The sequence below is a fragment of the Falco peregrinus genome, chromosome 21 (assembly GCF_023634155.1).
Source record: "Falco peregrinus isolate bFalPer1 chromosome 21, bFalPer1.pri, whole genome shotgun sequence".
Lineage (NCBI taxonomy): Eukaryota > Metazoa > Chordata > Aves > Falconiformes > Falconidae > Falco > Falco peregrinus.
This window is the reverse complement of record NC_073742.1, coordinates 333,934-359,793: the sequence shown is the minus strand read 5'-3', so window position 1 is coordinate 359,793 and position 25,860 is coordinate 333,934. Positions and strand designations below refer to the sequence as shown.

Sequence of the window (25,860 nt, the reverse complement as noted above, 5' to 3'; positions counted from 1 at the left end):
CTGGAAGTGAGGGCAATAGGAGTACGGATCATACGAATAGGGGAGTTGGATATTGCGATAAGGCAGGGGGGGTTATGTTAATGGCTGTTGTGTTAAAGTTGATGGCCCCTAAGATGGAAGACACACCTGCGAGGTGTAGGGAGAAGATGGCTAGGTCTACTGAGGCGCCAGCATGGGCTAGGTTGCCTGCTAGGGGCGGGTATATGGTTCATCCTGTTCCGACTCCAGCTTCTACTGTGGAGGACGCTAGGAGCAGTAGGAAGGACGGAGGAAGTAGTTCAGAAACTGATGTTGTTTATGCGGGGGAATGCTATGTCTGGGGCTCCAATTATAAGGGGGACTAGTCAGTTTCCAAACCCTTCGATTATAATGGCTATAACTGTGAAGAAGATTCTTACGAAGGCATGGGCGGTGATGATGACATTGTAGATTTGGTCGTCTCCTAGGAGAGTTCCTGGTTGGCCAAGTTCTGCTCGAATAAGGAGGCTGAGGGCGGTACTCGGCTATGCCTGCCCATGCTCCGAAGAGTAGCTATAGGGTGCCGATGTCATTGTGGTTTGTTGAAACTAGTCATCGGTTGATGAAGGTCACGGGTCAGATGGCTGAGTGTTTAGGCGTTAGGCTGTAGTCCTTTTTACAGAGGTTGAATTCCTCTTCTTATCGACTCTGTGGTGAAGTTCATGTTGAGTTGCAAACTCATTGATGTACGCTGAGAGTGTGCCGGAGTCTGGTAGACAGAAGCTCGTTGGTTTGAGCGTCTAGCTGTTAATTAGAAGTTTATGGGATCGAGGCCCGTCTGTCTAGGCTTATCGTGGAGGCCCTAGCTGCATTAGAGTATCTGCGTTGCATTTAGATGGTGCAGGTTTAGTGTCCTGCGGGCCTTAGTGGTGGTGGCAGAAACTAAGAGGATTTAACTCTTAGTTAAGGCTTTGAAGGCCTTCGGTTTGGTAGGCAGGGGATCCTAAGTTTCTTAGGTAACGGTCAGGATTGCGGGAGAAGGGGGGAGAAGGAGGACTGACAGAGAAATTAAGGTAGCAATTGGTGTGCCTGTGGATTTGTTATTGTATCATTGTTTTATGAAGCTTGTAGTGTTTGGTGGGAGTGTGATTGTGGAGCAATATGCAAGGCGTAGGTAGAAAAATAAACCTAGTAGGGAGAGTATTGAAATAATTATGGCTGCGGTTGATATCTCTTGCTTAGTTAGTTCCTGGATAATGAGTCATTTTGGTAAAAAGCCAGTGAGTGGGGGCAGGCCGGCTAGGGATAGTAGTGCTAGCGTCAAGGATGCGTTTAGTGATGGTATTTTTGTTCAGGAGGTTATTATTGTGGATAGTTTTGAGGAGTTGGTTGTGTTGAGGGCTAAGAAAATGGAGGCGGTTCTTAAGGAGTATAGGTAGAAGGTTATTAATGTTAGCTTGGGGTTGTATATGAGGATGATGGTTATTCAGCCTAGGTGGGCGATCGATGAGAAAGCTAGGACTTTTCGGATTTGTGTTTGGTTGAGTCCTGTTGGCCCTCCGATGGCTGCGGATGCAATGGCCACGGTTGTCAGTAGGAGTGGGTTCAGTGAGGGGGCAGTTAAGAAAAGAAGAGTGAGTGGGGGGAGTTTTATTCATGTAGAGACGAGTAGGGCAGTGGTTATAGGTGAGCCTCGTATGACCTCTGGACATCAGAAGTGAAAGGGTACTAGGCCTAGTTTTATTGCGACTGCTGTAGTTAGTAGTAGGGAGGCTGTTGGGTGGCTTAGTCGCGGAATGTCTCATTGTCCGGTGAACTGTGCGTTGATTGTGCTTGAGAAGAGGATTAATGCGGAGGCGGTTGCTTGGACGAGAAAGTATTTGATTGCAGCTTCCATAGCTCGAGGGTGGTGTGATTTTGAAAGGAAGGGGATAATGGCAAGGGTGTTGATTTCTAGGCCAGGCCAGGCTAGCAGTCCGTGGTTGCTTGAAATTGTGATGGTTGTTCCTAGTAGAAGGCTTAAGGAGAACGTTAGTTTTGTGACGGGGCTCATTTAGTAGAGGAAGAGGTTAAACCATCATTTTCGGGGTATGGGCCCGATAGCTTTTGTTTAGCTGACCCTACTGGGAAGTAATATAAGGGGAGTATGGAGCGCTTTGATCTCTTCTGTGCAGGTTCAATTCCTGTCTTCCTAAGGTTTTCAACGGAGACAATGGGATTCGGACATAGAGACGGTCTCCGGTTCACCTCAAACAGGAGAACTGAATGCAGTTGTTCGTGTTTTCCGAGAATGGAATGTACCGCTCCACCTTGTTACTGATTCTGCTTATGTTGCAGGTATTGTTCCACGAGCTGAAGCTTCTGTGCTGCGGAGTGTTTCGCATTCACAACCCTTTACCCTGTTACAGGAACTTATTTTCCTTTTGGACTCTCGATCTGCGCCTTATTTTGTTATGCATATTAGGTCTCATACCTCGCTACCTGGTTTTCTTGCAGAAGGCAATCGACGAGCTGACCTATTGCCGTGACCAGTTCAAGTACTGCCAGACCGTATTGCACAAGCTAAGCGAAGTCACTCTTTTTTTCCATCGAAACGCCGGAGCTCTTAAGCGACAGTTTGGCCTTGCTGCTCAACAAGCATCAAGTATTATTGCTGTCTGTCCCGATTGTCAAAAACATTCTTTCCCATCAGTTGCTGCAGGAGTTAACCCTAGAGGATTACAAAGCCTACCGTTAGGGCAAACAGATGTCACGCATGATTCTGAATTTGGTAGCCTTAAATATATCCACTCTTCCATTGATACATTTTCAGGTGCCTTGGTTGCCTCGTGTCACGCAGGAGAAAAGGCACGAGCTGTTCGTAGACAATTAATGCGTGCTTTTGCTGCTTTAGGTATCCCCTTAAGCTGGACCGTTATCTGTCGTTATCTTTACGTTTCAACAACTGTAAAAACCTCTTTTGCCCTATGGGGTAGAACTCATATTACCGGCATTGCTCATTCCCCCACCGGTCGATCTCTCATTGAAGGGTCTCATCGGTCTCTGAAACGTTTATGACAACAACAAAAAGGGGGAATGGGCATGGCTATTCCCGAGGAATGGTTACAGAAAGCGTTGTATGTTTTTAATTTTTTGAATTGTTCTTGAATAGATAACGGCCCACCGATAGGTCGACGTTTCACTGCAGCTACCTTCGTCGAGGCACGGGTTAAAGGCCCGGTATCGGTCCGAGATGCAGAAACAGGTAAAATTATGGGACCATATCCTCTTGTTACACGGGGAAAAGGTTATGCTTGTGTCTCTACAGAAAAAGGACCTAGATGGATCCCAGCGAAGAATGTCAGACCATTCCGTGAACCTTTACCGCAGGCAGCTGATACCGACACCGACGCTACAGAATGAAATAAAAACTGTGTGAGGATGACTGTTTTGCATTAATGTTAGCTACCCAAAATCAGGACATAGGATATAGATTTCGCTTTTTACAGCGCCTAGAACGAGCACTATCACCCTGGATCAAGCCACTGAACAGAGGTAATACTCTCGGACCAAGCGGGGGAACGGGACGACTCATTGTCCATGGAACGATGATTCCATTGACACTGATAAGGGGAAGGGAGGATTCATAATGAGAGAACAACTAGGTATTATGAAGGAGAACAGGAACGATAAACATGGTTGTTTAGTGTTTAATAGGTGTCTGCACGCTTGTCGAGATATCTAGTTAGGTAACTACAGGAGTGGTTTCTGCCCTGAGCCTGGTGGCGCGCACAGCTGCGGCTTGTGTCCTGGCTCAGAGATGTAAACAGGGGCTTCTCTGTTAGGGTAAAGTGTCTCTCTTTGCATCAAAAGGAGGGAATGAAGGGGATGACCCCAGAGGTATGTTCAGAGAAGGCATGCTATGTTTCGAACTTTTTGACGGAAACGGTTCTTGTTTGGTGTGCCCTTCCGCCTACGTATAACCTTAATCCAAAAGAAGGTGATGTTGTTTACACTTTGCATGTCGAGCATTGTCTTTCTGTAGATGCTAATGTAGTAGGAGGCTAGGATGGGAACGTGTCGCAGCGGTTCTTCTCTTATGCAGAGTAACAGCAGGGAAAGCATTAAAGAGTTAAATCACCTTGTTTGGTAGGCAGTTAAGCATGTGAGTCAAAATTGCCGCTGCTTTTTGTTGTTGGTTCAAGGACGTGGCTGTGAGGATTTTGATGGTATGTGCTGCGTGGATTTTAGGCGCCCCACTGCAGCAACATGTTATCAAAATCTGAGAAAATTTCAGCCTTTTCTGGCATCCATTCCCTCGATTGGCAGTATTGTTTGTTTGCTATTACCTTGGTTGCTGTCATGTTTGCAAGGGCCCTGCGGAACATGGCAAACCTGGTACTAGCTGTTCAAAAACAAAAAGGGGAAATTGTAGAATTGTACGGAACAAAGGCAGTGGGTTATTTTGACAGTGATAATATGTCTTAGTTGGTTTTTTATTTGTTCTGTTGCTTAGGCCTTGTTTTTCCTCGTTCACTTTCAAAGGTTCTTTTGTGCAACAGGAAGGGGGAGGTGCAGGAGCGGGCTGGAAACTAGGACCACGCGTGGCAATGGGTCAGCTGAGGGGAGTGTGCTCGAGCTTGTCTAGACAACAATTAACAACATGATGGGGCATGTTTACAGAGCACAGGGGAGTGGGAGACGGATGGCGCCAAGGAAAGGTAACACCTTGCTGTTAAGTGCCGGTAGTTAACCACCAATCAGGGATTGCCTAGTATGCAAGGCTTAGCCTCAAGAAGCAATTGGTTTAAAACGCGCAGCTTCTGCAAGCGTATAAGACCTCGTGCTTCTGCACAACGCATTGACATTTGCTTGCATCAAGCTGCGTCCCGTCTCTTCATTGGCCGCAGTCAGGTTTACTAGGATCATCTTTCGGTTGGCCTTAGGGGTATCTCGGGCTTACGACAGCTTAGTTGTGTTTCGGTTTCCTAGTTATTCTGACAGGCTCTGGTCCGCTCTCTACGCCGTGTGACTGTTGGCTTGGGTTTCTGGTGTGACCGCGGCGGCTGGCACGAGATTTACCAACCCTGAAGGCTGCCGTGACTAAGTCAAGCTTGCGCTTCTTGCTTACTGTTAATTACTGCTGAGTGCCCGTGGGGGTGTGGCTGAGCAAGGCGTCTTGGGCTACAGTTGGTAGCGTGTGCCTGATGCCTGCTCCTTCGGTCTTAGCAGGAGGCCTAGGGCATTTACACTGGGCCGCAGATACTTGCACGTCTAGGTCTAGCAGGAGCCAACCGTAAGGTTAGGGCTAAGTCTTTTGTCCTCGGCTTTCATATTGGACGCCATCTTGGCATCTTCAGTGCCACGCTTTGGATTGTAAGCTACGGGGACGTGGTTTCGTTGGTTTTGTTGGTTTCGTTGGCTGTTTGGGTGCCTATAGTCTTAGGGGCGTGTGTGTATGGGGGGTTTGGGTTAATATGATTTTAGTGCTGAGGTTTTGGGTAGGTGGTGTTTATGGGATAGATAAGATGTTAAGGAGAAGGCTAGGTTTGAGCGGTAAAGGTGTTAGAGGTTCTCGTGGTTGAATTGTACAGCAATAGTTTGTCAAGCTGTAGGTCCCGGGGAGGTGCCGGGCGAGAACATACAGGTCGAATAACTTCCCATCCACCTTCACACAAACTGTTTAACGTTGATTTTCGTCTGATGTTAAACCCAGAAGAAGCGAACAACCCTTACCGGCGCTTACTGTGTTTACAGATGGATTGGGCCAATCGCATAAATCTGTTCTTCTGTGGTGGGATGATCAACGGAGGCAATGGGATTCGGACATAGAGACGGTCTCCGGTTCACCTCAAACAGGAGAACTGAATGCAGTTGTTCGTGTTTTCCGAGAATGGAATGTACCGCTCCACCTTGTTACTGATTCTGCTTATGTTGCAGGTATTGTTCCACGAGCTGAAGCTTCTGTGCTGCGGAGTGTTTCGCATTCACAACCCTTTACCCTGTTACAGGAACTTATTTTCCTTTTGGACTCTCGATCTGCGCCTTATTTTGTTATGCATATTAGGTCTCATACCTCGCTACCTGGTTTTCTTGCAGAAGGCAATCGACGAGCTGACCTATTGCCGTGACCAGTTCAAGTACTGCCAGACCGTATTGCACAAGCTAAGCGAAGTCACTCTTTTTTTCCATCGAAACGCTGGAGCTCTTAAGTGACAGTTTGGCCTTGCTGCTCAACAAGCATCAAGTATTATTGCTGTCTGTCCCGATTGTCAAAAACATTCTTTCCCATCAGTTGCTGCAGGAGTTAACCCTAGAGGATTACAAAGCCTACCGTTAGGGCAAACAGATGTCACGCATGATTCTGAATTTGGTAGCCTTAAATATATCCACTCTTCCATTGATACATTTTCAGGTGCCTTGGTTGCCTCGTGTCACACAGGAGAAAAGGCACGAGCTGTTCGTAGACATTTAATGCGTGCTTTTGCTGCTTTAGGTATCCCCTTAAGCTGGACCGTTATCGGTCTTTATCTTTACGTTTCAACAACTGTAAAAACCTCTTTTGCCCTATGGGGTAGAACTCATATTACCGGCATTGCTCATTCCCCCACCGGTCGATCTCTCATTGAAGGGTCTCATCGGTCTCTGAAACGTTTATGACAACAACAAAAAGGGGGAATGGGCATGGCTATTCCCGAGGAACGGTTACAGAAAGCGTTGTATGTTTTTAATTTTTTGAATTGTTCTTGAATAGATAACGGCCCACCGATAGGTCGACGTTTCACTGCAGCTACCTCCGTCGAGGCACGGGTTAAAGGCCCGGTATCGGTCCGAGATGCAGAAACAGGTAAAATTATGGGACCATAACCTCTTGTTACACGGGGAAAAGGTTATGCTTGTGTCTCTACAGAAAAAGGACCTAGATGGATCCCAGCGAAGAATGTCAGACCTTTCCGTGAACCTTTACCGCAGGCAGCTGATAGCGACACCGACGCTACAGAATGAAATAAAAACTGTGTGAGGATTACTGTTTTGCATTAATGTTAGCTACCCAAAATCAGGACATAGGATATAGATTTCGCTTTTTACAGCGCCTAGAATGAGCACTATCACCCTGGATCAAGCCACTGAACAGAGGTAATACTCTCGGACCAAGCGGGGGAACGGGACGACTCATTGTCCATGGAACGATGATTCCATTGACACTGATAAGGGGAAGGGAGGATTCATAATGAGAGAACAACTAGGTATTATGAAGGAGAACAGGAGCTGGGGGAAGAAGGGGCAACAGAGCAGAGGTGATGAGGTGTTTGTCACATCCATAGGATGTCTTGGCATGCTTAATCGAACTTGCAGGAGACAAATTGTGTGGCCAGGTGGATGACGCCCCTTGGTTATGAACCTCATCCATAGCATCCTTGAAAAGTCAGCATTAATTTCTTTGGTGCGGGGAAGGAAGGATACTCTTGGTTATAGCTGGAGAGGCATAGAAGTCAGTCTTTTCAATGTTTCATGAGCACAATGCTCTCTTCTCAAAGCAGAGGAATGCTTGTGCTCTGCTGAAGAGCAGAAGTGCTTGTAGCTGACCGCTGGTGAGTCAGTGCCAATACTGGCAGTAGGCAGTTACTTAGGGCACGAGACAGAAGCGGTGGCCTGCCCTACCTGGCCCTATATATTCTAATATAAAATAATGTACATACATACATATATAGATAGATATAAAAAATATAATTCTTTTTAGATCCACGGGACGGATTACGCAATAATCAAGGCTGACCACCAATTCCACCGACACCTCATTGGCAAGAATGCAGCTAAACGGTAAGTGGAGTGCCTTTCTAGTCCTTCCCATGCTCACACTCTTCGTGTTTAGGAGATGGTATCAGGGGCTCTGTAGCTCACCCAGTGTGCTGTCTCCATCACATTTCCTCTGCTTTTCTGGAGTGGTGGTGGTACAAGGAGAGAAATGGGCCGTCAGGCCTTGCGATGGCTTTAACGGGTGAAAGTACCTTGGGAGCCTGAACAGTAGTGGAATTACTTTGATGTGTCCTGGAGGATTTTTTTTTTTTTTTTTTTTTTTCCACACGTTGCTCTGTGCGAATGACATTTTAGCAGCCAGTTGTGGGTGGTGGAAATGTGCTTGGTGAGCTTCTCCCTGTAGAGGAATGAAGGCGGTGGGTTGATTAGCATTGATAACACGCAGCTGTGGCCTTGCCTCAGAGGCAGTGGGTTGATTGACATGGACGATGTGCAGGTGTAGCTGGTTCCCGCTAAGGGGTTAAATAGCCCTGTGGCTTGTGGGAGAGGGTGTCAGCTGGAGGAGGAGCAGTGTGGTCTGGCCTCTGGAGGAAGGTGCTACAGCACCGGCAGTAGAATATGGCCAACGCTAAAGCCTTGTTGCGGTCTGCTAGTTTGATAGCACTGCAACGTGTCCCCAGCCAAGAGTTTGGGGTAGAAAGGAACGATTATCCTCTGCTCTAAATGTGATACTGTTTGGGGAAGAAACACGCCTCGCTCTGACAAGGGAACAATGGGCTCTGTAGATGCCACGGTATTTACTTGGACAGGCTCTCGTGTGGCACAGGCCTGCTCTCGCTGAACTCCAGGGGGAAGAGGCAATTTCCCCTGGCTCAACCCTACCCCACTGAGCCCTTCCCAGAGGCGGCTTTACTTCTTCAACAGCCTCTGAGCAGCGATAATCAAGGTGCCTTGCTTCCAGGTCTTTGCCTAGCAGACGGCGTCACCACAGTCCTTGCCTCGAAGTGAACAGGATGAAGGATCTGTACAAGGTGTCTGTGCGCATTCCCCCGGATAACGAGAAGAGCAACCCGATCAGAATTGAAGGAGACCCAAAGGGGGTCCCAGAGGCCAAGAAAGAGCTGCTGGAATTCGCTTCCCGTATGGTGAGTGGGTAGGATGTGATGTTTGGGAGACTGCAGAGTTTGGGCTCTCGTGTTCCCTTGTAACCTTCTGGTGCGAGTGTGTGCCCCTTGCCCACGGAGCACTTGGATCTCAGGACAAGTGCAAGTTCCTCTTCACAAATGTCTTCCCCTGTTCCCTCGGGTAGCCCTTCTCTGTCAACGCAGAGTGAATTTGGTCTGGAGAAAAGAGGGACAGTGCTGGCAAGTAAACCGTCGGGCAGCAAACCGCTAAGTCAAAGTAGATGGCTCTCCGGCTGAACACTCAGTGTGCCCTCTGTTCCCATCAGGAAAATGAACATGCTGCGGACCTAATCGTTGAGCAGAAATTCCACCGGACCATCACTGGGCAGAAGGCTGAGCGGATCTGGGAAATCCGGGAGCAATTCCCAGAGGTAAGGCTTGGTAGGAGAGGAGGAATCCAGAGGGGTTATTTCCTACATGGGTAGTAGGCCTGTCGTCACAGAAGTCGTAACTTTAGTGGCTCTGTAGCGCAAGTGTCTGAGAAGATAGTTCTTTTAGCCAGAGGCCGCTAACACGGTTCCCCTTTTCTGAATGGGAAAAGGGCATGTGTAGGATCCCCCCAACCTTTGCATGTGTCTGACACAAGGGTTCTTGCTTTTGCTTGAGCTAACTATAAATGACCGCTCCTGCAGGTTATCATCAACTTCCCAGACCCTGCACACAAGAGTGACATCGTCCAACTCCGAGGTCCCAAAAACGAGGTGGAGAAGTGCACCGAGTACATGCAAAAGAGGGTGGCAGACCTGGTAAGGAGGTCTTCTGCCTGCACTTCCCTCCTACGTGCCTGGATAACCCTGGGGCAAAGCAGAGCTCTACTGGCTTGGGTAGAGCTAAAACACCTCAAGAGGAGGGAGCTGTCGACGCTCTTTTGGCTGAATGGAGGCAGGGGGTAGTACCTGTTATGGGAAGGCTATAGGGGAACGTCCTTGCCTTTGTTTAGTCTTACAAGTCCCTCGTATAGAGAACTTCCTTGGGTCTAAGCCTCTTTTCAAAAGCTCGTTTATCAGAGTTCCTGAAGTCGGGCCTCCCTTGCCACGACAGTGTAATCTTCAGTTCTCCCTTCCTTTCTCCCTTAGGTTGAAAACAGCTTTTCTATTTCTGTCCCCATCTGCAAACAGTTCCACAAGAACATCGTAGGGAAAGGAGGTGCCAACATCAAGAAGGTGAGATATTGCTCCTAACTCAAGTGCTCGTGATGATCACTGCCTGCAGCAAAATCCCACTGGATGCTCTCTCCTGCCCATTGGTGGTGTCCAATATAGCCTGCGAGGGTTTTTCTTCTGACATGGGACGCTTCTGAGATGATTTTTTTTTTTTTTCCCTTTGTGGCAGATCCGTAAAGAAAGCAACACCAAAATTGATCTCCCAGCAAAGAACAGCAACTGGGCGACAATTGTTATCACAGGCAAGAGGGCAAACTGTGAGGCTGCTCGCCACAGGAAAACATCACTTTGGAAGGACCTACAGAAGATGTGCATGTGGCTCAGGAACAGATTGAAGCCATGCTCAAGGAACTGGTGAGCTGGAGTTACTAGTTCCAGTAAGAAACTGGGGGAAGAAGGGGCAACAGAGCAGAGGTGATGAGGTGTTTGTCACATCCATAGGATGTCTTGGCATGCTTAATCGAACTTGCAGGAGACAAATTGTGTGGCCAGGTGGATGACACCCCTTGGTTATGAACCTCATCCATAGCATCCTTGAAAAGTCAGCATTAATTTTTTTGGTGCGGAGAAGGAAGGATTCTCTTGGTTATAGCTGGAGAGGCATAGAAGTCAGTCTTTTCAATGTTTCATGAGCACAATGCTCTCTTCTCAAAGCAGAGGAATGCTTGTGCTCTGCTGAAGAGCAGAAGTGCTTGTAGCTGACCGCTGGTGAGTCAGTGCCAATACTGGCAGTAGGCAGTTACTTAGGGCACGAGACAGAAGCGGTGGCCTGTCCTACCTGGCCCTATATAATATATATATGTATGTATGTGCGTACAATATTATATATATATAAAATTCTTTTTAGATCCACGGGATGGATTACGCAGTAATCAAGGCTGACCACCAATTCCACCGACACCTCATTGGCAAGTGTGAAGAGGAAGATGAAGCCCAAGGCTCACAGTATCGGTGGATCTCATTTGATGGTGCCTCCGTGTGGTGTGGCTAGTCAGCTGAATACCTGAATGCCGGATGGGATGGCGATGATTATAGTGGCGGAGATGAAGTATGCTCGGCTGTCTACGTCTATTCCTACAGTGAATATGTGGTGGGCTCATACGACAAAGCCCAGGAATCCAATCGATAGTATAGCTCAGACTATTCCTATGTAGCCGAATGGTTCTTTTTTGCCTGCGTAATACGTTACAACATGTGAGATGATTCCAAAGCCGGGAAGGATTAAGATGTAAACTTCCTGGTGGCCAAAGAATCAGAACAGGTGCTGGTAGAGAATGGGGTCTCCCCCTCCAGCGGGGTCAAAGAATGTAGTGTTTAGGTTTCGGTCGGTCAGTAGTATGGTGATGCCGGCGGCCAGGACTGGAAGTGAGGGCAATAGGAGTACGGATCATACGAATAGGGGAGTTGGATATTGCGATAAGGCAGGGGGGGTTATGTTAATGGCTGTTGTGTTAAAGTTGATGGCCCCTAAGATGGAAGACACACCTGCGAGGTGTAGGGAGAAGATGGCTAGGTCTACTGAGGCGCCAGCATGGGCTAGGTTGCCTGCTAGGGGCGGGTATATGGTTCATCCTGTTCCGACTCCAGCTTCTACCGTGGAGGACGCTAGGAGCAGTAGGAAGGACGGAGGAAGTAGTTCAGAAACTGATGTTGTTTATGCGGGGGAATGCTATGTCTGGGGCTCCAATTATAAGGGGGACTAGTCAGTTTCCAAACCCTTCGATTATAATGGCTATAACTGTGAAGAAGATTCTTACGAAGGCATGGGCGGTGATGATGACATTGTAGATTTGGTCGTCTCCTAGGAGAGTTCCTGGTTGGCCAAGTTCTGCTCGAATAAGGAGGCTGAGGGCGGTACTCGGCTATGCCTGCCCATGCTCCGAAGAGTAGCTATAGGGTGCCGATGTCATTGTGGTTTGTTGAAACTAGTCATCGGTTGATGAAGGTCACGGGTCAGATGGCTGAGTGTTTAGGCGTTAGGCTGTAGTCCTTTTTACAGAGGTTGAATTCCTCTTCTTATCGACTCTGTGGTGAAGTTCATGTTGAGTTGCAAACTCATTGATGTACGCTGAGAGTGTGCCGGAGTCTGGTAGACAGAAGCTTGTTGGTTTGAGCGTCTAGCTGTTAATTAGAAGTTTATGGGATCGAGGCCCGTCTGTCTAGGCTTATCGTGGAGGCCCTAGCTGCATTAGAGTATCTGCGTTGCATTTAGATGGTGCAGGTTTAGTGTCCTGCGGGCCTTAGTGGTGGTGGCAGAAACTAAGAGGATTTAACTCTTAGTTAAGGCTTTGAAGGCCTTCGGTTTGGTAGGCAGGGGATCCTAAGTTTCTTAGGTAACGGTCAGGATTGCGGGAGAAGGGGGGAGAAGGAGGACTGACAGAGAAATTAAGGTAGCAATTGGTGTGCCTGTGGATTTGTTATTGTATCATTGTTTTATGAAGCTTGTAGTGTTTGGTGGGAGTGTGATTGTGGAGCAATATGCAAGGCGTAGGTAGAAAAATAAACCTAGTAGGGAGAGTATTGAAATAATTATGGCTGCGGTTGATATCTCTTGCTTAGTTAGTTCCTGGATAATGAGTCATTTTGGTAAAAAGCCAGTGAGTGGGGGCAGGCCGGCTAGGGATAGTAGTGCTAGCGTCAAGGATGCGTTTAGTGATGGTATTTTTGTTCAGGAGGTTATTATTGTGGATAGTTTTGAGGAGTTGGTTGTGTTGAGGGCTAAGAAAATGGAGGCGGTTCTTAAGGAGTATGGGTAGAAGGTTATTAATGTTAGCTTGGGGTTGTATATGAGGATGATGGTTATTCAGCCTAGGTGGGCGATCGATGAGAAAGCTAGGACTTTTCGGATTTGTGTTTGGTTGAGTCCTGTTGGCCCTCCGATGGCTGCGGATGCAATGGCCACGGTTGTCAGTAGGAGTGGGTTCAGTGAGGGGGCAGTTAAGAAAAGAAGAGTGAGTGGGGGGAGTTTTATTCATGTAGAGACGAGTAGGGCAGTGGTTATAGGTGAGCCTCGTATGACCTCTGGACATCAGAAGTGAAAGGGTACTAGGCCTAGTTTTATTGCGACTGCTGTAGTTAGTAGTAGGGAGGCTGTTGGGTGGCTTAGTCGCGGAATGTCTCATTGTCCGGTGAACTGTGCGTTGATTGTGCTTGAGAAGAGGATTAATGCGGAGGCGGTTGCTTGGACGAGAAAGTATTTGATTGCAGCTTCCATAGCTCGAGGGTGGTGTGATTTTGAAAGGAAGGGGATAATGGCAAGGGTGTTGATTTCTAGGCCAGGCCAGGCTAGCAGTCAGTGGTTGCTTGAAATTGTGATGGTTGTTCCTAGTAGAAGGCTTAAGGAGAACGTTAGTTTTGTGACGGGGCTCATTTAGTAGAGGAAGAGGTTAAACCATCATTTTCGGGGTATGGGCCCGATAGCTTTTGTTTAGCTGACCCTACTGGGAAGTAATATAAGGGGAGTATGGAGCGCTTTGATCTCTTCTGTGCAGGTTCAATTCCTGTCTTCCTAAGGTTTTCAACGGAGGCAATGGGATTCGGACATAGAGACGGTCTCCGGTTCACCTCAAACAGGAGAACTGAATGCAGTTGTTCGTGTTTTCCGAGAATGGAATGTACCGCTCCACCTTGTTACTGATTCTGCTTATGTTGCAGGTATTGTTCCACGAGCTGAAGCTTCTGTGCTGCGGAGTGTTTCGCATTCACAACCCTTTACCCTGTTACAGGAACTTATTTTCCTTTTGGACTCTCGATCTGCGCCTTATTTTGTTATGCATATTAGGTCTCATACCTCGCTACCTGGTTTTCTTGCAGAAGGCAATCGACGAGCTGACCTATTGCCGTGACCAGTTCAAGTACTGCCAGACCGTATGGCTCAAGCTAAGCGAAGTCACTCTTTTTTTCCATCGAAACGCCGGAGCTCTTAAGCGACAGTTTGGCCTTGCTGCTCAACAAGCATCAAGTATTATTGCTGTCTGTCCCGATTGTCAAAAACATTCTTTCCCATCAGTTGCTGCAGGAGTTAATCCTAGAGGATTACAAAGCCTACCGTTAGGGCAAACAGATGTCACGCATGATTCTGAATTTGGTAGCCTTAAATATATCCACTCTTCCATTGATACATTTTCAGGTGCCTTGGTTGCCTCGTGTCACACAGGAGAAAAGGCACGAGCTGTTCGTAGACATTTAATGCGTGCTTTTGCTGCTTTAGGTATCCCCTTAAGCTGGACCGTTATCGGTCTTTATCTTTACGTTTCAACAACTGTAAAAACCTCTTTTGCCCTATGGGGTAGAACTCATATTACCGGCATTGCTCATTCCCCCACCGGTCGATCTCTCATTGAAGGGTCTCGTCGGTCTCTGAAACGTTTATGACAACAACAAAAAGGGGGAATGGGCATGGCTATTCCCGAGGAACGGTTACAGAAAGCGTTGTATGTTTTTAATTTTTTGAATTGTTCTTGAATAGATAACGACCCACCGATAGGTCGACGTTTCACTGCAGCTACCTCCGTCGAGGCACGGGTTAAAGGCCCGGTATCGGTCCGAGATGCAGAAACAGGTAAAATTATGGGACCATATCCTCTTGTTACACGGGGAAAAGGTTATGCTTGTGTCTCTACAGAAAAAGGACCTAGATGGATCCCAGCGAAGAATGTCAGACCTTTCCGTGAACCTTTACCGCAGGCAGCTGATACCGACACCGACGCTACAGAATGAAATAAAAACTGTGTGAGGATGACTATTTTGCATTAATGTTAGCTACCCAAAAACAGGACATAGGATATAGATTTCGCTTTTTACAGCGCCTAGAACGAGCACTATCACCCTGGATCAAGCCACTGAACAGAGGTAATACTCTCGGACCAAGCGGGGGAACGGGATGACTCATTGTCCATGGAACGATGATTCCATTGACACTGATAAGGGGAAGGGAGGATTCATAATGAGAGAACAACTAGGTATTATGAAGGAGAACAGGAGCTGGGGGAAGAAGGGGCAGCAGAGCAGAGGTGATGAGGTGTTTGTCACATCCATAGGATGTCTTGGCATGCTTAATCGAACTTGCAGGAGACAAATTGTGTGGCCAGGTGGATGACGCCCCTTGGTTATGAACCTCATCCATAGCATCCTTGAAAAGTCAGCATTAATTTTTTTGGTGCGGGGAAGGAAGGATTCTCTTGGTTATAGCTGGAGAGGCATAGAAGTCAGTCTTTTCAATGTTTCATGAGCACAATGCTCTCTTCTCAAAGCAGAGGAATGCTTGTGCTCTGCTGAAGAGCAGAAGTGCTTGTAGCTGACCGCTGGTGAGTCAGTGCCAATACTGGCAGTAGGCAGTTACTTAGGGCACGAGACAGAAGCGGTGGCCTGTCCTACCTGGCCCTATATATTATAATATAAAATAATGTACATACATACATAGATAGATAGATATAAAAAATATAATTCTTTTTAGATCCACGGGACGGATTACGCAATAATCAAGGCTGACCACCAATTCCACCGACACCTCATTGGCAAGAAAGCAGCTAAACGGTAAGTGGAGTGCCTTTCTAGTCCTTCCCATGCTCACACTCTTCGTGTTTAGGAGATGGTATCAGGGGCTCTGTAGCTCACCCAGTGTGCTGTCTCCATCACATTTCCTCTGCTTTTCTGGAGTGGTGGTGGTACAAGGAGAGAAATGGGCCGTCAGGCCTTGCGATGGCTTTAACGGGTGAAAGTACCTTGGGAGCCTGAACAGTAGTGGAATTACTTTGATGTGTCCTGGAGGATTTTTTTTTTTTTTTTTTTTTTTTCCACACGTTGCTCTGTGCGAATGACATTTTAGCAGCCAGTTGTGGGTGGTGGAAATGTGCTTGGTGAGCTTCTCCCTGTAGAGGAATGAAGGCGGTGGGTTGATTAGCATTGATAACACGCAGCTGTGGCCTTGCCTCAGAGGCAGTGGGTTGATTGACATGGACGATGTGCAGGTGTAGCTGGTTCCCGCTAAGGGGTTAAATAGCCCTGTGGCTTGTGGGAGAGGGTGTCAGCTGGAGGAGGAGCAGTGTGGTCTGGCCTCTGGAGGAAGGTGCTACAGCACCGGCAGTAGAATATGGCCAACGCTAAAGCCTTGTTGCGGTCTGCTAGTTTGATAGCACTGCAACGTGTCCCCAGCCAAGAGTTTGGGGTAGAAAGGAACGATTATCCTCTGCTCTAAATGTGATACTGTTTGGGGAAGAAACACGCCTCGCTCTGACAAGGGAACAATGGGCTCTGTAGATGCCACGGTATTTACTTGGACAGGCTCTCGTGTGGCACAGGCCTGCTCTCGCTGAACTCCAGGGGGAAGAGGCAATTTCCCCTGGCTCAACCCTACCCCACTGAGCCCTTCCCAGAGGCGGCTTTACTTCTTCAACAGCCTCTGAGCAGCGATAATCAAGGTGCCTTGCTTCCAGGTCTTTGCCTAGCAGACGGCGTCACCACAGTCCTTGCCTCGAAGTGAACAGGATGAAGGATCTGTACAAGGTGTCTGTGCGCATTCCCCCGGACAACGAGAAGAGCAACCCGATCAGAATGGAAGGAGACCCACAGGGGGTCCCAGAGGCCAAGAAAGAGCTGCTGGAACTCGCTTCCCGTATGGTGAGTGGGTAGGACGTGATGTTTGGGAGACTGCAGGGTTTGGGCTCTCGTGTTCCCTTGTAACCTTCTGGTGCGAGTGTGTGCCCCTTGCCCACGGAGCACTTGGATCTCATGACAAGTGCAAGTTCCTCTTCACAAATGTCTTCCCCTCTTCCCTCGGGTAGCCCTTCTCTGTCAACGCAGAGTGAATTTGGTCTGGAGAAAAGAGGGACAGTGCTGGCAAGTAAACCGTCGGGCAGCAAACCGCTAAGTCAAAGTAGATGGCTCTCCGGCTGAACACTCAGTGTGCCCTCTGTTCCCGTCAGGAAAATCAACACGCTGCGGACCTAATCGTTGAGCAGAAATTCCACCGGACCATCACTGGGCAGAAGGCTGAGCGGGTCTGGGAAATCCGGGAGCAATTCCCAGAGGTAGGGCTTTGTAGGAGAGGAGGAATCCAGAGGGGTTATTTCCTACATGGGTAGTAGGCCTGTCGTCACAGAAGTCGTAACTTTAGTGGCTCTGTAGCGCAAGTGTCTGAGAAGATAGTTCTTTTAGCCAGAGGCCGCTAACACGGTTCCCCTTTTCTGAATGGGAAAAGGGCATGTGTAGGATCCCCCCAACCTTTGCATGTGTCTGACACAAGGGTTCTTGCTTTTGCTTGAGCTAACTATAAATGACCGCTCCTGCAGGTTATCATCAACTTCCCAGACCCTGCACACAAGAGTGACATCGTCCAACTCCGAGGTCCCAAAAACGAGGTGGAGAAGTGCACCGAGTACATGCAAAAGAGGGTGGCAGACCTGGTAAGGAGGTCTTCTGCCTGCACTTCCCTCCTACGTGCCTGGATAACCCTGGGGCAAAGCAGAGCTCTACTGGCTTGGGTAGAGCTAAAACACCTCAAGAGGAGGGAGCTGTCGATGCTGTTTTGGCTGAATGGAGGCAGGGGGTAGTACCTGTTATGGGAAGGCTATAGGGGAACGTCCTTGCCTTTGTTTAGTCTTACAAGTCCCTCGTATAGAGAACTTCCTTGGGTCTAAGCCTCTTTTCAAAAGCTCGTTTATCAGAGTTCCTGAAGTCGGGCCTCCCTTGCCACGACAGTGTAATCTTCAGTTCTCCCTTCCTTTCTCCCTTAGGTTGAAAACAGCTTTTCTATTTCTGTCCCCATCTGCAAACAGTTCCACAAGAACATCGTAGGGAAAGGAGGTGCCAACATCAAGAAGGTGAGATATTGCTCCTAACTCAAGTGCTCGTGATGATCACTGCCTGCAGCAAAATCCCACTGGATGCTCTCTCCTGCCCATTGGTGGTGTCCAATATAGCCTGCGAGGGTTTTTCTTCTGACATGGGACACTTCTGAGATGATTTTTTTTTTTTTTTTTCCTTTGTGGCAGATCCGTAAAGAAAGCAAGACCAAAATTGATCTCCCAGCAAAGAACAGCAACTCGGAGACAATTGTTATCACAGGCAAGAGGGCAAACTGTGAGGCTGCTCGCCACAGGATAACATCACTTTGGAAGGACCTACAGAAGATGTGCATGTGGCTCAGGAACCGATTGAAGCCATGCTCAAGGAACTGGTGAGCTGGAGTTACTAGTTCCAGTAAGAAACTGGGGGAAGAAGGGGCAACAGAGCAGAGGTGATGAGGTGTTTGTCACATCCATAGGATGTCTTGGCATGCTTAATCGAACTTGCAGGAGACAAATTGTGTGGCCAGGTGGATGACACCCCTTGGTTATGAACCTCATCCATAGCATCCTTGAAAAGTCAGCATTAATTTTTTTGGTGCGGAGAAGGAAGGATTCTCTTGGTTATAGCTGGAGAGGCATAGAAGTCAGTCTTTTCAATGTCTCATGAGCACAATGCTCTCTTCTCAAAGCAGAGGAATGCTTGTGCTCTGCTGAAGAGCAGAAGTGCTTGTAGCTGACCGCTGGTGAGTCAGTGCCAATAATGGCAGTAGGCAGTTACTTAGGGCACGAGACAGAAGCGGTGGCCTGCCCTACCTGGCCCTATATATTATAATATAAAATAATGTACATACATACATAGATAGATAGATATAAAAAATAGAATTCTTTTTAGATCCACGGGACGGATTACGCAATAATCAAGGCTGACCACCAATTCCACCGACACCTCATTGGCAAGAAAGCAGCTAAACGGTAAGTGGAGTGCCTTTCTAGTCCTTCCCATGCTCACACTCTTCGTGTTTAGTAGATGGTATCAGGGGCTCTGTAGCTCACCCAGTGTGCTGTCTCCATCACATTTCCTCTGCTTTTCTGGAGTGGTGGTGGTACAAGGAGAGAAATGGGCCGTCAGGCCTTGCGATGGCTTTAACGGGTGAAAGTACCTTGGGAGCCTGAACAGTAGTGGAATTACTTTGATGTGTCCTGGAGGAATTTTTTTTTTTTTTTTCTCCAGACGTTGCTCTGTGCGAATGACATTTTAGTAGCCAGTTGTGGGTGGTGGAAATGTGCTTGGTGAGCTTCTCCCTGTAGAGGAATGAAGGCGGTGGGTTGATTAGCATTGATAACACGCAGCTGTGGCCTTGCCTCAGAGGCAGTGCGTTGATTGACATGGACGATGTGCAGGTGTAGCTGGTTCCCGCTAAGGGGTTAAATAGCCCTGTGGCTTGTGGGAGAGGGTGTCAGCTGGAGGAGGAGCAGTGTGGTCTGGCCTCTGGAGGAAGGTGCTACAGCACCGGCAGTAGAATATGGCCAACGCTAAAGCCTTGTTGCGGTCTGCTAGTTTGATAGCACTGCAACGTGTCCCCAGCCAAGAGTTTGGGGTAGAAAGGAACGATTATCCTCTGCTCTAAATGTGATACTGTTTGGGGAAGAAACACGCCTCGCTCTGACAAGGGAACAATGGGCTCTGTAGATGCCACGGTATTTACTTGGACAGGCTCTCGTGTGGCACAGGTCTGCTCTCGCTGAACTCCAGGGGGAAGAGGCAATTTCCCCTGGCTCAACCCTACCCCACTGAGCCCTTCCCAGAGGCGGCTTTACTTCTTCAACAGCCTCTGAGCAGTGATAATCAAGGTGCCTTGCTTCCAGGTCTTTGCCTAGCAGACGGCGTCACCACAGTCCTTGCCTCGAAGTGAACAGGATGAAGGATCTGTACAAGGTGTCTGTGCGCATTCCCCCGGACAACGAGAAGAGCAACCCGATCAGAATGGAAGGAGACCCACAGGGGGTCCCAGAGGCCAAGAAAGAGCTGCTGGAACTCGCTTCCCGTATGGTGAGTGGGTAGGACGTGATGTTTGGGAGACTGCAGGGTTTGGGCTCTCGTGTTCCCTTGTAACCTTCTGGTGCGAGTGTGTGCCCCTTGCCCACGGAGCACTTGGATCTCATGAGAAGTGCAAGTTCCTCTTCACAAATGTCTTCCCCTGTTCCCTCGGGTAGCCCTTCTCTGTCAACGCAGAGTGAATTTGGTCTGGAGAAAAGAGGGACAGTGCTGGCAAGTAAACCGTCGGGCAGCAAACCGCTAAGTCAAAGTAGATGGCTCTCCGGCTGAACACTCAGTGTGCCCTCTGTTCCCGTCAGGAAAATCAACACGCTGCGGACCTAATCGTTGAGCAGAAATTCCACCGGACCATCACTGGGCAGAAGGCTGAGCGGGTCTGGGAAATCCGGGAGCAATTCCCAGAGGTAGGGCTTGGTAGGAGAGGAGGAATCCAGAGGGGTTATTTCCTACATGGGTAGTAGGCCTGTCGTCACAGAAGTCGTAACTTTAGTGGCTCTGTAGCGCAAGTGTCTGAGAAGATAGTTCTTTTAGCCAGAGGCCGCTAACACGGTTCCCCTTTTCTGAATGGGAAAAGGGCATGTGTAGGGTCCCCCCAACCTTTGCATGTGTCTGACACAAGGGTTCTTGCTTTTGCTTGAGCTAACTATAAATGACGGCTCCTGCAGGTTATCATCAACTTCCCAGACCCTGCACACAAGAGTGACATCGTCCAACTCCGAGGTCCCAAAAACGAGGTGGAGAAGTGCACCGAGTACATGCAAAAGATGGTGGCAGACCTGGTAAGGAGGTCTTCTGCCTGCACTTCCCTCCTACGTGCCTGGATAACCCTGGGGCAAAGCAGAGCTCTACTGGCTTGGGTAGAGCTAAAACACCTCAAGAGGAGGGAGCTGTCGACGCTGTTTTGGCTGAATGGAGGCAGGGGGTAGTACCTGTTATGGGAAGGCTATAGGGGAACGTCCTTGCCTTTGTTTAGTCTTACAAGTCCCTCGTATAGAGAACTTCCTTGGGTCTAAGCCTCTTTTCAAAAGCTCGTTTATCAGAGTTCCTGAAGTCGGGCCTCCCTTGCCACGACAGTGTAATCTTCAGTTCTCCCTTCCTTTCTCCCTTAGGTTGAAAACAGCTTTTCTATTTCTGTCCCCATCTGCAAACAGTTCCACAAGAACATCGTAGGGAAAGGAGGTGCCAACATCAAGAAGGTGAGATATTGCTCCTAACTCAAGTGCTCGTGATGATCACTGCCTGCAGCAAAATCCCACTGGATGCTCTCTCCTGCCCATTGGTGGTGTCCAATATAGCCTGCGAGGGTTTTTCTTCTGACATGGGACGCTTCTGAGATGATTTTTTTTTTTTTTTTTTTCCTTTGTGGCAGATCCGTAAAGAAAGCAACACCAAAATTGATCTCCCAGCAAAGAACAGCAACTCGGAGACAATTGTTATCACAGGCAAGAGGGCAAACTGTGAGGCTGCTCGCCACAGGATAACATCACTTTGGAAGGACCTACAGAAGATGTGCATGTGGCTCAGGAACCGATTGAAGCCATGCTCAAGGAACTGGTGAGCTGGAGTTACTAGTTCCAGTAAGAAACTGGGGGAAGAAGGGGCAACAGAGCAGAGGTGATGAGGTGTTTGTCACATCCATAGGATGTCTTGGCATGCTTAATCGAACTTGCAGGAGACAAATTGTGTGGCCAGGTGGATGACACCCCTTGGTTATGAACCTCATCCATAGCATCCTTGAAAAGTCAGCATTAATTTTTTTGGTGCGGAGAAGGAAGGATTCTCTTGGTTATAGCTGGAGAGGCATAGAAGTCAGTCTTTTCAATGTTTCATGAGCACAATGCTCTCTTCTCAAAGCAGAGGAATGCTTGTGCTCTGCTGAAGAGCAGAAGTGCTTGTAGCTGACCGCTGGTGAGTCAGTGCCAATACTGGCAGTAGGCAGTTACTTAGGGCACGAGACAGAAGCGGTGGCCTGTCCTACCTGGCCCTATATAATATATATATGTATGTATGTGCGTACAATATTATATATATATAAAATTCTTTTTAGATCCACGGGATGGATTACGCAGTAATCAAGGCTGACCACCAATTCCACCGACACCTCATTGGCAAGTGTGAAGAGGAAGATGAAGCCCAAGGCTCACAGTATCGGTGGATCTCATTTGATGGTGCCTCCGTGTGGTGTGGCTAGTCAGCTGAATACCTGAATGCCGGATGGGATGGCGATGATTATAGTGGCGGAGATGAAGTATGCTCGGCTGTCTACGTCTATTCCGACAGTGAATATGTGGTGGGCTCATATGACAAAGCCCAGGAATCCAATCGATAGTATAGCTCAGACTATTCCTATGTAGCCGAATGGTTCTTTTTTGCCTGCGTAATACGTTACAACATGTGAGATGATTCCAAAGCCGGGAAGGATTAAGATGTAAACTTCCTGGTGGCCAAAGAATCAGAACAGGTGCTGGTAGAGAATGGGGTTTCCCCCTCCAGCGGGGTCAAAGAATGTAGTGTTTAGGTTTCGGTCGGTCAGTAGTATGGTGATGCCGGCGGCCAGGACTGGAAGTGAGGGCAATAGGAGTACGGATCATACGAATAGGGGAGTTGGATATTGCGATAAGGCAGGGGGGGTTATGTTAATGGCTGTTGTGTTAAAGTTGATGGCCCCTAAGATGGAAGACACACCTGCGAGGTGTAGGGAGAAGATGGCTAGGTCTACTGAGGCGCCAGCATGGGCTAGGTTGCCTGCTAGGGGCGGGTATATGGTTCATCCTGTTCCGACTCCAGCTTCTACCGTGGAGGACGCTAGGAGCAGTAGGAAGGACGGAGGAAGTAGTTCAGAAACTGATGTTGTTTATGCGGGGGAATGCTATGTCTGGGGCTCCAATTATAAGGGGGACTAGTCAGTTTCCAAACCCTTCGATTATAATGGCTATAACTGTGAAGAAGATTCTTACGAAGGCATGGGCGGTGATGATGACATTGTAGATTTGGTCGTCTCCTAGGAGAGTTCCTGGTTGGCCAAGTTCTGCTCGAATAAGGAGGCTGAGGGCGGTACTCGGCTATGCCTGCCCATGCTCCGAAGAGTAGCTATAGGGTGCCGATGTCATTGTGGTTTGTTGAAAATAGTCATCGGTTGATGAAGGTCACGGGTCAGATGGCTGAGTGTTTAGGCGTTAGGCTGTAGTCCTTTTTACAGAGGTTGAATTCCTCTTCTTATCGACTCTGTGGTGAAGTTCATGTTGAGTTGCAAACTCATTGATGTACGCTGAGAGTGTGCCGGAGTCTGGTAGACAGAAGCTCGTTGGTTTGAGCGTCTAGCTGTTAATTAGAAGTTTATGGGATCGAGGCCCGTCTGTCTAGGCTTATCGTGGAGGCCCTAGCTGCATTAGAGTATCTGCGTTGCATTTAGATGGTGCAGGTTTAGTGTCCTGCGGGCCTTAGTGGTGTGGGCAGAAACTAAGAGGATTTAACTCTTAGTTAAGGCTTTGAAGGCCTTCGGTTTGGTAGGCAGGGGATCCTAAGTTTCTTAGGTAACGGTCAGGATTGCGGGAGAAGGGGGGAGAAGGAGGACTGACAGAGAAATTAAGGTAGCAATTGGTGTGCCTGTGGATTTGTTATTGTATCATTGTTTTATGAAGCTTGTAGTGTTTGGTGGGAGTGTGATTGTGGAGCAATATGCAAGGCGTAGGTAGAAAAATAAACCTAGTAGGGAGAGTATTGAAATAATTATGGCTGCGGTTGATATCTCTTGCTTAGTTAGTTCCTGGATAATGAGTCATTTTGGTAAAAAGCCAGTGAGTGGGGGCAGGCCGGCTAGGGATAGTAGTGCTAGCATCAAGGATGCGTTTAGTGATGGTATTTTTGTTCAGGAGGTTATTATTGTGGATAGTTTTGAGGAGTTGGTTGTGTTGAGGGCTAAGAAAATGGAGGCGGTTCTTAAGGAGTATAGGTAGAAGGTTATTAATGTTAGCTTGGGGTTGTATATGAGGATGATGGTTATTCAGCCTAGGTGGGCGATCGATGAGAAAGCTAGGACTTTTCGGATTTGTGTTTGGTTGAGTCCTGTTCGCCCTCCGATGGCTGCGGATGCAATGGCCACGGTTGTCAGTAGGAGTGGGTTCAGTGAGGGGGCAGCTAAGAAAAGAAGAGTGAGTGGGGGGAGTTTTATTCATGTAGAGACGAGTAGGGCAGTGGTTATAGGTGAGCCTCGTATGACCTCTGGACATCAGAAGTGAAAGGGTACTAGGCCTAGTTTTATTGCGACTGCTGTAGTTAGTAGTAGGGAGGCTGTTGGGTGGCTTAGTCGCGGAATGTCTCATTGTCCGGTGAACTGTGCGTTGATTGTGCTTGAGAAGAGGATTAATGCGGAGGCGGTTGCTTGGACGAGAAAGTATTTGATTGCAGCTTCCATAGCTCGAGGGTGGTGTGATTTTGAAAGGAAGGGGATAATGGCAAGGGTGTTGATTTCTAGGCCAGGCCAGGCTAGCAGTCAGTGGTTGCTTGAAATTGTGATGGTTGTTCCTAGTAGAAGGCTTAAGGAGAACGTTAGTTTTGTGACGGGGCTCATTTAGTAGAGGAAGAGGTTAAACCATCATTTTCGGGGTATGGGCCCGATAGCTTTTGTTTAGCTGACCCTACTGGGAAGTAATATAAGGGGAGTATGGAGCGCTTTGATCTCTTCTGTGCAGGTTCAATTCCTGTCTTCCTAAGGTTTTCAACGGAGGCAATGGGATTCGGACATAGAGACGGTCTCCGGTTCACCTCAAACAGGAGAACTGAATGCAGTTGTTCGTGTTTTCCGAGAATGGAATGTACCGCTCCACCTTGTTACTGATTCTGCTTATGTTGCAGGTATTGTTCCACGAGCTGAAGCTTCTGTGCTGCGGAGTGTTTCGCATTCACAACCCTTTACCCTGTTACAGGAACTTATTTTCCTTTTGGACTCTCGATCTGCGCCTTATTTTGTTATGCATATTAGGTCTCATACCTCGCTACCTGGTTTTCTTGCAGAAGGCAATCGACGAGCTGACCTATTGCCGTGACCAGTTCAAGTACTGCCAGACCGTATTGCACAAGCTAAGCGAAGTCACTCTTTTTTTCCATTGAAACGCTGGAGCTCTTAAGCGACAGTTTGGCCTTGCTGCTCAACAAGCATCAAGTATTATTGCTGTCTGTCCCGATTGTCAAAAACATTCTTTCCCATCAGTTGCTGCAGGAGTTAACCCTAGAGGATTACAAAGCCTACCGTTATGGCAAACAGATGTCACGCATGATTCTGAATTTGGTAGCCTTAAATATATCCACTCTTCCATTGATACATTTTCAGGTGCCTTGGTTGCCTCGTGTCACACAGGAGAAAAGGCACGAGCTGTTCGTAGACATTTAATGCGTGCTTTTGCTGCTTTAGGTATCCCCTTAAGCTGGACCGTTATCGGTCTTTATCTTTACGTTTCAACAACTGTAAAAACCTCTTTTGCCCTATGGGGTAGAACTCATATTACCGGCATTCCTCATTCCCCCACCGGTCGATCTCTCATTGAAGGGTCTCATCGGTCTCTGAAACGTTTATGACAACAACAAAAAGGGGGAATGGGCATGGCTATTCCCGAGGAACGGTTACAGAAAGCGTTGTATGTTTTTAATTTTTTGAATTGTTCTTGAATAGATAACGGCCCACCGATAGGTCGACGTTTCACTGCAGCTACCTCCGTCGAGGCACGGGTTAAAGGCCCGGTATCGGTCCGAGATGCAGAAACAGGTAAAATTATGGGACCATAACCTCTTGTTACACGGGGAAAAGGTTATGCTTGTGTCTCTACAGAAAAAGGACCTAGATGGATCCCAGCGAAGAATGTCAGACCTTTCCGTGAACCTTTACCGCAGGCAGCTGATAGCGACACCGACGCTACAGAATGAAATAAAAACTGTGTGAGGATTACTGTTTTGCATTAATGTTAGCTACCCAAAATCAG

At 48.0% G+C, this 25,860-nt stretch overlaps 3 pseudogenes; all 3 read right to left on the bottom strand.

Annotated features, from left to right (window-relative positions):
• Positions 1 to 970: 970 nt before the first annotated feature.
• Positions 971 to 2,011, bottom strand: LOC129782935 (NADH-ubiquinone oxidoreductase chain 2-like; annotated as a pseudogene).
• A 10,834-nt stretch (positions 2,012 to 12,845) lies between these two features.
• Positions 12,846 to 13,412, bottom strand: LOC129782973 (NADH-ubiquinone oxidoreductase chain 2-like; annotated as a pseudogene).
• A 10,002-nt stretch (positions 13,413 to 23,414) lies between these two features.
• On the bottom strand, positions 23,415 to 24,455 carry LOC129782943 (NADH-ubiquinone oxidoreductase chain 2-like; annotated as a pseudogene).
• Positions 24,456 to 25,860: the final 1,405 nt, after the last annotated feature.